The sequence below is a fragment of the Anas acuta genome, chromosome 10, assembly GCF_963932015.1.
Source record: "Anas acuta chromosome 10, bAnaAcu1.1, whole genome shotgun sequence".
In the NCBI taxonomy this organism is placed as follows: domain Eukaryota; kingdom Metazoa; phylum Chordata; class Aves; order Anseriformes; family Anatidae; genus Anas; species Anas acuta.
This window is the reverse complement of record NC_088988.1, coordinates 5,876,245-5,887,542: the sequence shown is the minus strand read 5'-3', so window position 1 is coordinate 5,887,542 and position 11,298 is coordinate 5,876,245.

Here is an 11,298-nt window from a genome sequence, read left to right as displayed (position 1 = left end):
CATCCTATTTCAGCTCCCTTGAGGTGACTAACAGTCCTGGTCATTAATATAATACCAACCACCAGAGGAATTCACTGTCTGAGGGATCTACCATGAAAAACAAATGATCCCCAGAGCTATGCCTGCACAATGGAAAATGGCTTTAGTCATGTATTAGTCATTTTATCACAAGATTGTATTTTTGCACTGGGAGGTTTGCTCTCTGATATTAAAAGAGAACAGAACAGAACAACAGCATTTGACTTGGTAATTTGCGCACAGGTTTTGATTATGTTCAGGCTTCCCTGCTTTAGAAGGATGTGTGTAAATGACTAAGAACAATAAACAAAGTCTTCTACGTGTGAGGCTTTTTCATGCAAAGTTCACGTGCATTTATTACCATCTGTGCTTTGAATCAGTCCTGCATGTATCTGCGAGCGACACTTGTACTTCACAGAGATAAGGGAGTGGTCTATTACAAAAACGCCACTTGAATTTTCCCCCGATTCTGCTTCTCTCCCTTAATTGCAAGGGATGAAATGTGTCGAGTGCCTGCTTCACTCGGCTGGGAATCACTGTACTGCCACTGCAATTTCCCAGCCTTCAAAGATGACATGCAGCTAGCGAACTATAAAGCTAAGCGACTGCATGGTGGCTCTGAACTGCCTTCAAAAGGCATTTGCTTCTAGTGGTGGAGCAGCATTGGTACTTCAAGCAGGACATGGAGCAGGTATATAGTCAAATCCTTCTGCAGAAACATTTTTCAGAAAGAATTTATCTAATTACATTTATTTAATCCTGCCCTAATAGACATGTGATAAACTACAAGGGTCTAAAATATAACCACCAACTTCACCTTTATTTTCTTCCACTGTCACAACCAGCTTTGCTCATGAAAAACAAAAAAACTATTGCCCATGCCCCAGGAGCCATCTGCACAAGGTGCAAGCGTGTTTATATGACTACTTGTATTTGTAGCAAAAAGAACGTGGTCTGTTGCCTCTTCTTAATGAAAGCCTGAGATGATTTTTAAGCCAATGCACACCTAGCACATGCACACTGCATTTATTCTTTGGGGGAAGCAGTAAGTTGTAACCTCGTGCTACTGCTAGAGGGAATCTTTCCATAATTGAAGCTGTCTGTTTGGTTCCATATTTAATATGTGGTACAAAGGGGCTTAAAGGTCTTCAGCAATTGTGGAGCTTATTTATTTGCACAGCACAGGAATTAGACTGAGAGAACTGGAGACACAGAATTGTTTCCCTGTAATTTGTACAGAGATTTCAGCCACAGCTCTTTTCTCTCCCTTTGGAGCATTTGCTAGGATCAGTTACTGTGAGTGTAGCTCACATTATTCCCTGTGGAGTAGGAGACAGGCAGGGCAGTTTCTCTCTTTATTCTTTCTTGTCCCCTCTACAGATTTACACCTTTTATAGCTGTTAAGGTAACTACTGCACTACTTAGAGACTGGCCCTGCACAGTGGCAGGCTAGCACTTTTTGGTGTTAGTTTGGTCCCAGCAGGTTTAGATTCCATCTCCAGCAGTCTCTTCTAGCAGTGATTTTTTTTTTTTTTTTTTTTAATCTGCCTGAAATTCAAGGTTCAGCTTCAAGTTGGTTCCAGCAGCACTTGGCTATGTCCTTTCATGACTGATGATCCCAAGTAAAGCACAAGGAGCCACTAATAAGAGGGACGATACACCATAAGGTTTCTATAGTTTTCCACACGACTCAAATAGCCTGCTATTAGTAAATCTAACCTTGCAAATTCAAAGGAAAGACATACATCATGGCACATTATTCTGCAAGTACAGCCAGGAATGCAAGGCTGATTCTGTGGATGGAAGCACATTGTCATATTGAGGAATCGGGATGCCAACACCTCCATATCATCAAAATTACACAGGTCAGTGCAAAAGGGTGCACTACATACAGGTCAGTGCAAAAAAAGTGCACTTAACTTTATAAAGGTCATGTAGTGCCTTGAGTTGTACGTGTCTGGGTCAAGCTGGTCAAGCTACCACATGTGAACTCTGATGTTTGGTCACTCCAAAACTAAACATTCTGGGTATTGGAAAAAAACCATGCCCCATCATGTCAGCTCACGACAGCTGTTGTCAGCTGCAAAGATTAATTTTTAACCTCCTTTTCATTTTCCAGGACTGTCAGATGAGTAAACTCTCCACACCAATCCTCAGCGGGGCAACCTGTTGTTAGACAAGCGGAGGTGGCAGTTCCTCGGGGTCTGTCCTCTCATTTCCCTGGAGTACCCTTCTTCACAGAGGGTATTTCTGTCCACATAGAAATATTAGTCTGGCTGCCAACATGAATTTCTATGACGCCTATTTGCAGCAAAGGTACTGCAGAGCTGCAGTCACAGTGTAGTCGTGCTGCTACAGGATTTCCTCATGGAAAAAAAAAAGTTCAGTTTTAGGCTTCTTGTGGTTTCTCTGAAAGATAACTGAGCTTTACATACACCAGTATCTGGAACTTGATCTTGGGGTCAGAAGTACAAGCATGTAAAGACTGCCTTCTCTTCATAGGCGGGAATGGCTTGTAATCCCCCTTGTTATCTTCCCTGTCACCTGCTTTTAACAGCACCTCACGCTTGGAGACAATTGTCCTCCTTCTTTAGCCTCCAGTGGCAGCTGGCAGGGTTGGAGGCAGGACTTCCAACCAGAAGCATTAATTTACTCATAATTTTAAATGCAAAAATGACTCCTGTTGTGTGAGAGAGCACAGCGGCCATCTCTGCTTTGCTTGCAAGAAGAGGGGAGCTCTTCTGGAGGATCTGGAACCACATTTATCACTGAAGCACAATGGGTGTTCATCTCCAGCTGCTTGGAGTGCAATCAAAACCCATCCGAGGGATGTCTCTGTGAGTTTGGTGGGCATGTTGTCCTGCTACCTCCCTCGCTTCCAGAAAAATGATGGTTCAAGCCCAATGTGATTTAATTTCCTAAATTGCAGTCCTGCAAACCCAGGCTGGGAGACTGAAAGCAAAGAGCCCCTTAGATTTCACCCAGCCTGGAAGTCTGATGACTGTAACTTAGCAGATAACTATCTTTTATTAGCTAGCAGATATATTTATTGATGCTGCACAAGAACTTTGCCTCAGCTGGGGGCAAATAAAAGCAGAGGAAGTTTTTCAGCATTTGGACCTTCATTTGGGAATTTCAACTAATAACTTTCTGTCCTTCTGCTGTTTCACAAGTCCCCTAACTAATATACTGGGATGTGTGAGAATATTGCTATGACTCATAACCAGAGCTGCAAAGTCCAAATCCAGACTTCTTCAGAGGCTTGGAGTGGCTGGGGCAAAGGCAAATTTACAACAACAACAACAACAAAAATGGAAAAAAAACAATGAGATGTGGAAGACTTGCTCTGAGGAGTGAACGCCCATAGCAAACCAATGCTCTCCTGCAACAGCAGCCAGGCAGCAGTAGGCATGAGAGAAGTGCCTTGTACACCAGTCTTTCTGGTTAGGTGCGCTTTTCATCACTGTGCTTCCAAGGCAATAGCACAGAAGAGTAATATCACAATATACAGTATCCTGGACAGGTATAGCCTTTGGCCTTGCCAGAAAACCTAGCAGAAAGCTCAGGGATGGGACGTCAATTAGGTAAACAGGCAGAAGGACAAAGCTAAGAGGAAAGGAAAAGTATTTGGTACTTAATTTTACCTCATTTAAGGTATTCTTTTCTCACGGTTCACACTGATAATTAACTGAATATTTTTGGAAATATAAGAGCTAGTTAGAGGAACAGAATTATTGCTTCATTCCCCTCGGCTATCAATCCTATATAAAGTGTATGCTGCAGAAGTTTAATGACACTTTTCCATTAGGACAAAATAGTCTTTCCTCAGTCCCTCCTGCATGGCAGAAGAACAACACCAGCTTTTCCATCATGCATGTCGAGTCATGCACAATTCACGGACCTCATGGTAAACATAACATCTGTAATGCAGAACAATTAGTCATTCCCACCACAGCTGAGCTTGGTTCATTTACGAACAGTGTGCAGTGAATGTTGTATCAAGACTGTGATGATCTGACAGTTTTAGGAATAAACCTTTCAAAGAATAGAAGACATTGATACAAAATTGAGGTGCCACAGAAAAGGCCAGATGTTCAACTTTTAGGTCTTTATAGGGCATGCAAATTTTTTCTCATGACTGAATGTGCATATTACCCATTGATGTGATCACTTATGCATCCAGCTCATCATCTGAATAGGCAAATATCTTATCTTCTGCAGCAACCATACTCAGGATTTAATGCAAAATTCATTCTTTTTGAAAATCAGTCCCCTAGAACACAATGGTAAATCATCCATGATAAAGTGATATGAAGAGAAATGCTGCACCCTTCTTCTGAGGTCTTTATTTCTTTTCTCTAGAAAAATGTCTCCACCTTCATGCTGAAAGCCACAATTATTATTTCTTCGCATTCACAGTGTTACTGCTCAGTGGCTCACATCATTGATTGGGCTCCATTATGCTAAATTCTAGAATGCCCAAAGAGCTAAATATAAAGCAGGAGACAACAGATACAAAAATAGATGTGGACCACAAGGTAACCATGAACCACAGTAACACCCTGCATTAGTTCTCTTTTCTGAGACATGGTTAAGCAGAATGGGGGGAGTCTGTATGTGAGAGGAGGTAACAAAGGATGAAGAGTTAGTGCTGGTTCTCACGTTCTGACTTACCACCATTAAATTAATTGTCCCACCTCGTGTTAGACAGCATAGCAGATTTCATGCAATCTGTGACTGAATGACATGCAAAAATGTTACAGTTCTGATCCCTAATGATAAAGTTACTTGTCCTTTTCATTTTGTTTCAGTTGGTTTGTTTATTTGTATTTCTCATAATAAAAGTACTAGTCTCCCAGCAATAGCCAGTTCTCTGTTCTGCCATGGCATTTTGCCTTGCCTATAGTTTCCTGGCAGATCCAACAGCTATTGGGTTCCTTGCTCATTTCCTTTCCAAACATGTGATGTTTATATTTATTGGGTTTGAACAAATGGAGCAAATTCAATTGAGGATGATATGTAATATAATGTAATATAATATAACATAATATAATATAAATTAAATGTACTTTACGTTTGTATATCAGCTTGTTAGCAGGCAGTACTGACCTTAACAAGAATTGCTTAGATTCCCATTTGTAGGCACCTGCATGTATAAGTCTCTTTGGTACAGAAATATGCTTTCCATTCATATTATGCCCCACTGTTCTCTCACATATGACGACAGAGAGGTAAGAAACCAAACCTGCCATGATTGTCAGTGTATAAAGTGAACGTTTCATCAGGAAAATATTCTTTCCCTCCTAAGAAAACTGAAGCTATATTGTGTATACAAATAACATGCCTGTAGTTTTGGTGCCATAAAGAATAAATCATAATTCAGCCCTCTGCAGATAGCCACTCTGCACTGAACTACATGTTCCCTGAGGTCCACCTTCCTGGAGAGCAAAGAGCAGAACTGGAGGAGGTGGTGAGGATGGCAGTGCTCCCAGGGCCAATCTCTGCCCCTGCCACCCCTCATCATTTCTGCAAGCTTGAAACCAAGAATGGAAGAAATCTGAGTGTGTCTTTTCAGGTGATGTCAATGCCATGCCTACTTTTCCCTTTTTTAAAGGGTTATAGGAATTCTAGATCCATGTCAGGTCTGTGATCCCCAGTGAAGAAGGGAAAAGGATTTTTAATGAAAACCAGCTTCAGATGTGAATATTTAATACAGTGCCCAAGTGGTAACAGGATGATAAAGTTTTGATAGGCCTGGTATTGGCTTTTATTTTTTTAAGGGGGAACTCTTCTCCCACTAACGGAAAAAGCATTTTTAATGCCAACATCAATATAAAGTGCTGCTGGGACTTTTATATCATTTCAATATCAGGCCTGTGTTCAAGGAGCAAAAATAAATGCAGTGTTCCCAACCATTTGATATTATGGCTGAATAGCTTTCAACAAGCTCTTACCATGTTTTTATGCACAAAGCATGATTTGGAGGATGGGGATGGAAAATGAGGAACTGGAGGGGTGGAGAAGCTTTTGGTTAATTTATAGGCACTAGCTGAAATGTTTAAGAGCAATCTTACAGGGGTCACAATATTTGGTGCATACACCAGTGTATTTTGCAAATAGCAGAATTTTTTCTTTTTCCTTCTTCTTTCTTTCTGGCAGCACCAATAAATTTTGTTTGATGCACTTTAAATGTTTAATTAAAACATTATGTTAGCACATTTACTGTAAGTGATAAAAACACTTTGGAGGTGGTCTTAAAGCAATTGGTGGCTCTGGAATTGCTAGACATGCACTAGTAAATCAGATACAAAGTCCATAAATTGGAATGATTCTCTTTCAGGCCTGTGCCATTTCACAGATATTAAAGCTGCTTAATTTAATTCCTCAGTAATGTGGAATGTGTACAGCAGCTGATGTGACTTCTTCAGACTGATTGTTTAAGGTCAAATAAACTCAGGCCTAGAGAGCACTGGATAGAAATTCCCTTTTATATTAATACTGTTTATAATTCAGTTCTCTTTCAATCCCTTAATCAGAAAAGAAATGTTTATTGTGTGATATTGCTATAAAATAAGTAGGAATTGTAATGAGTATTTGAGAATGTAGAAAAAACATACACTAAGTCACAGCTACTGGTACCAATAGTCTCATCTTTTTAAGGAGGTTTATTCAACTTAAGAAGAAAACTTGCTTTTAATGCAAAGCAGACACTTTTTTATATATGGAATGTGACTATAAAGTAAAAAGAAGTCAAAGCTACTGAAAACTGTTCCTTGCAAATGATGTTAACCATTCCTTAGCAAGTAACACCATCCCAAGATTATGCCCTATATTTACTACATGAAATCTATACCCAACTGAAGTCAACAGGAGTCTTGCCACTTCTTCCCATTGAAAGGGCTCTTTCTTTTAGGAATAGCCTAGGTAGCATCTTTAGCAATCTGCAAGGGATAGCATCTGCTGCTTCACTGCTGTTTTAATACCTGCATTCAAAACACAATAGTAATAAAAGCTTCAGAACAAATTATTACGATTGGCTTCTTTGCCTACGTTGGAAATCTTTACTGAATCAAATTAATACAGAATATAAATATCACAATTAGATTTCACTGAGATGAGCAAATAATGAATCTTTCTTCTTCAGCTAAGAAAGTAGATTTTCTTGAGAAATCTCTGAGTCAGCATTTCCTGCAAGATGAACCTTTTTTCCCTTCCCCCAACAATGTCAATAGCTAAGAAGTCAATGATTTCCAAGGATGTCACGGATAGCTTGCAATAGGAAAGGTAAAAGTTCACTCATCTTGATGTGTACATAACCTATTTCAGTCATCTTTAACAATATGTAACATGAAATTCTTAGCATGGAAAACTTGACTAAATGTCATGTCCCCTATTCATAAAAAAGCAAGTAGGGGACATGACATCTGGTCACGTTTGTCCCAGGATGCACAAGAGCTCCCTTAGAGACATGACTCTGGAGTAGCAGAAGCTCTTCACAAAGAGCTCTGCAGTGGGAGCTGCTAGGTAGACAGCTTCTTGACATGAGGATTTCCAAGGATGGAAAAGCACTTCTTTTTCTTCTCTGCAGCATCTAGCACCATGGAGTCCTGACTCACAGCTGAGATTAATGCCATGCAAGAAGCAAAGCAACAGTGTACAACACATGCTGATGTTGGTGATGTCAGAGAAGTATGTTGGTGAAAATGATACTGTCTTCTTCAGTTTGTTTTTAATTCATATCTTCTCTCTTTCCTGATGAAACCACGTTTTTACCACCAGCATGAGGTAGAATGGATTTTTATCTCTCATGCATCAACAAAGTTATCAGCACGTTCTAATTACACTGTGTTGTGAGAAGCAGCAAGAACACAGCTGGATTTTCCGATTCCAGCTCTGAGGTGTCTGCAAGGCAGACATTTGAGAAAATAACTAGATACTGAGGTTCATTAGACCATGTAGCATTTAAATTAGGGTTGAATCTGTCTCATGAACTCTGTCCTGTGTGGTCAAATTCCAACTGCATGTCTGCCTGCCCTACTATTAATCACTTTTTGGATTAAGAGACAAAATCACCTCTCCAACATTCTTGAGTAAATGTGCTATTTTTCCATAAACAAACAAAGAAATCAAAACTATTTGTCTTAGCTTGTTGATCTGTCCAAGTTATCTCATCCTAGATCCAATGACTGTCCCAAATATTAACAGGAAAAATTCTCTTTAACAGCTGCACCTCTTTTAAAGCTATTATTTTCTTCATTCTTATATTGCACTTGTTGCAGTCCTTAATGGTTATAGAGAGTAGCAAAGAGGTAAAGCCTGGACAACCTCACCCATCTTTACCTTACCTATTTCAAATTCTCATAACTGTCTCAAGAAACAGAGAAACCAGTTGTCTCCATACTTAGTGAGGCCTTCATTAATAAACTCTGACAAAACCCTGTCGAGCATCGAAGTCATTTTCAGCAAAAATTAATAATGTGTGCTGGAGTAATTTTCAGAAGAAATTATCTGGGTGCACTGGAGTCATTTATGCCATTATTTCTGAAAAGAAGTATTCCTGATCCTGCATTTATCATGATGAATAATCCTAACTGGCAGAAACCAAACCAAACCAAACCAAACAAACAAACAAAACACAGATTTTAGCCAGTTCAAGTATGACCATTGTGCTTCTCCAAAAGAAAAACATTTAGTGTCATATACCAGTTCCAACAGAGTTTTAAAGTACCTGTATTGGACAAGTGTCCTAAGGTGTTTTCACAAGTCAAGAACATCATTCCTAGTTACTGTGATTTTTGATAATGCATGGGCATTAAGCTTTTTATGTTTTTCACAGGTTAAAATGCTCTACTTAAGCATCCACATTTGTAAATAACTGAGCAGATCAGTCCTTGAGATAAGTCCTCAAGGCCCACAGAAAAATTTTTTCCTTTATTTTGTGGAAAACTACATTTTTAAACAGTTTTGATATTTCATAATATAGCTTGTGACAGGGCTATTTCACCATTCACTAACGTGGGCTGCGGTGTCATCACAAAGTCCCTAACACTGTGTCAGTGTGAGTCTATGGAGAAGACATCAAGATGTCAACATATTCCGAAAGGGGAAAGAGTGTCAATGCAAGTCTACAGAGACATGGTGGTATGTGAAAAGGAAGCAAAATGAAATTGTATCTGTGATTGTACAGCATTGCCAGACAAAGGCATGTTCAACCCAGAAGCTTTTTTAAGAAACTTGCAGTACTCAAGAGGAAGCAGCCAAGTAATCGTGATATTTTCAAATATTAGGGAAACTTTAGCTCTAAATAACTCTTCTGTGCTAAAATACCTAATCTATAATGAGAAGTCTCACAGTAGTGACAGGTGATTGGAAAATGATACAGTAGAGTGTGTTAAGAGGACAGATGAACCACCCATCGAGATGTGCATTGCCGTCCTCCTAACAATTCTCCCCATGCAGAGAAATGGCTTAGGAGGTTTCCTTCCTGCTCACTGGTGGGTGCAGCATCCTCCTTCAGGGTTTGCACAACCTGTGGGCAGCTCAGAACAGTAGTGAGCAACACAAAGGGGTGAGTCTTTTCCCATAAACAGAGAACCATATATGCCACAGCAGTAGTACACAAATAATGCTCGTGGTGCATCGTGGTACCTACATTTCATGGAGCTGGTTTTGAGCTCACGAAAGACAGATCGAAAGGTTCATTTATATTTAAGCAACTGGCCAAAGCCCTCAGGGATGCACAGCTCCACCAGTCTCTGCAAGTGTTCATCTTTCCTCACCCTCACAAAAATTCATAAAATATTCAGCCCTGCAACTCCCCTTCCCACGTACTGCCTCTTCTCCTGGCTGTGCTGAGCACCATCCAGTGCTGTGAACCGAGTGGCTCCTGTAGCTCCTTTTCCTGCATGCCCTAGGGAAGGACACCCCACCCTTTCAGAAGTGCAGCTCTGTACTGTTGGGTTACATTTTTTTAGCCTAGACATCTGGAACACATCATCTAGGGGCCAGATTTGACCAGTATCTTCAGTTTATACTGCCTGCAGGAAGCAGAAGGGAAGAAGCCTCACATTACTGCAGCACAGATGAGTCGCAGTTATTTTTTTGCATGATTAGCAGACAACATAATGTAAAGGTACAAGTTAATGTATCGTTGGCTGCTGCCCTTTCTGACCCTTGACAAGTTCCTCCATCAATATTTTTCACATAATAGCAAAACTGAGATCAGTGAACAGAGATAGATCCTTGCTGTGACTTGAATGGGACCAGGTTTCCAGAAGTAATTCCATGTTTTAGAAAAGGAAGATTCTTTTTTTCAAGAGTTCTTGAAGGCCAACTGTCTGAAGTGATGGAGGCACCTAAAATTTAGAAGACTGTAGGCCAGAGGACGATTCAAAAGCACCCAGGTACTGCCCTCTCACTGGTAGCAGCAAACTTGTCAAAAGAAAACTCTCCTTGCCCTCTCCCAGCTGAAAAATGGGACTCTGGAGACCCAACCACACTACTAGGTGTTGTGAAAATAAGAATAAAAACACTCCAGAAAGTCCTGCTGCATTCATTTATCAGTGCAAAATAGCAAACAACCCAGGGTTCAGCACAGCAAAACAGATGAAAGATGCAATTGTCCTGACCTTGCTATATCCCCCCCCCACACACACCCTTTTGCTCTGCAGTGTGCTCTGTCTTTCTAACGGGGGGGACCTTTGTCATTACCACGGGCAAGGTCAGACTCGCGGGCACGTCGCTGCGGCTGCCGCAGCGTGCGCAGAGCCAAACCCACCCCTGGTGCAACTCCACCAAAGCTCCCAGCCGTACAGAAGGGACTAATTTGGCCTTGTGTATTTTGAATAAATTGTTAACTCTTCTCGGCATGAAGAAGTGATTATTGAAAAGTTTGCCTCCACATACAAATGCAAATGACAGTCGAAGAACACGTGAATGTTAATCTTCCAAACCAAGTACGTAGACAAATGCTAGTCATTAGAAACATTTCCGTGCATTTATATTAGGCTGTCCTCTAAAAGACTTTTCAGACAAATATGTCATCAAGATATTCAAAACCATGTAATCTTATCCAAAGTTTCATCTATCAACAGTACAGTTTTCATCTCTCGCAGCTGTGTGTCAGAATGTGCAGGCAGATTAGCCAGCTGATAGCAAGGGGGGAGGGGAAAGAGGGGCTCTGTCATCATCAAGAAATACTGCTGGGGAGAAGAGACTCTTGCTGTTGATTTTCTAAAAAATCTCCCCAAGAACCCTTTCCATGCAGGGATGCAAGGGATG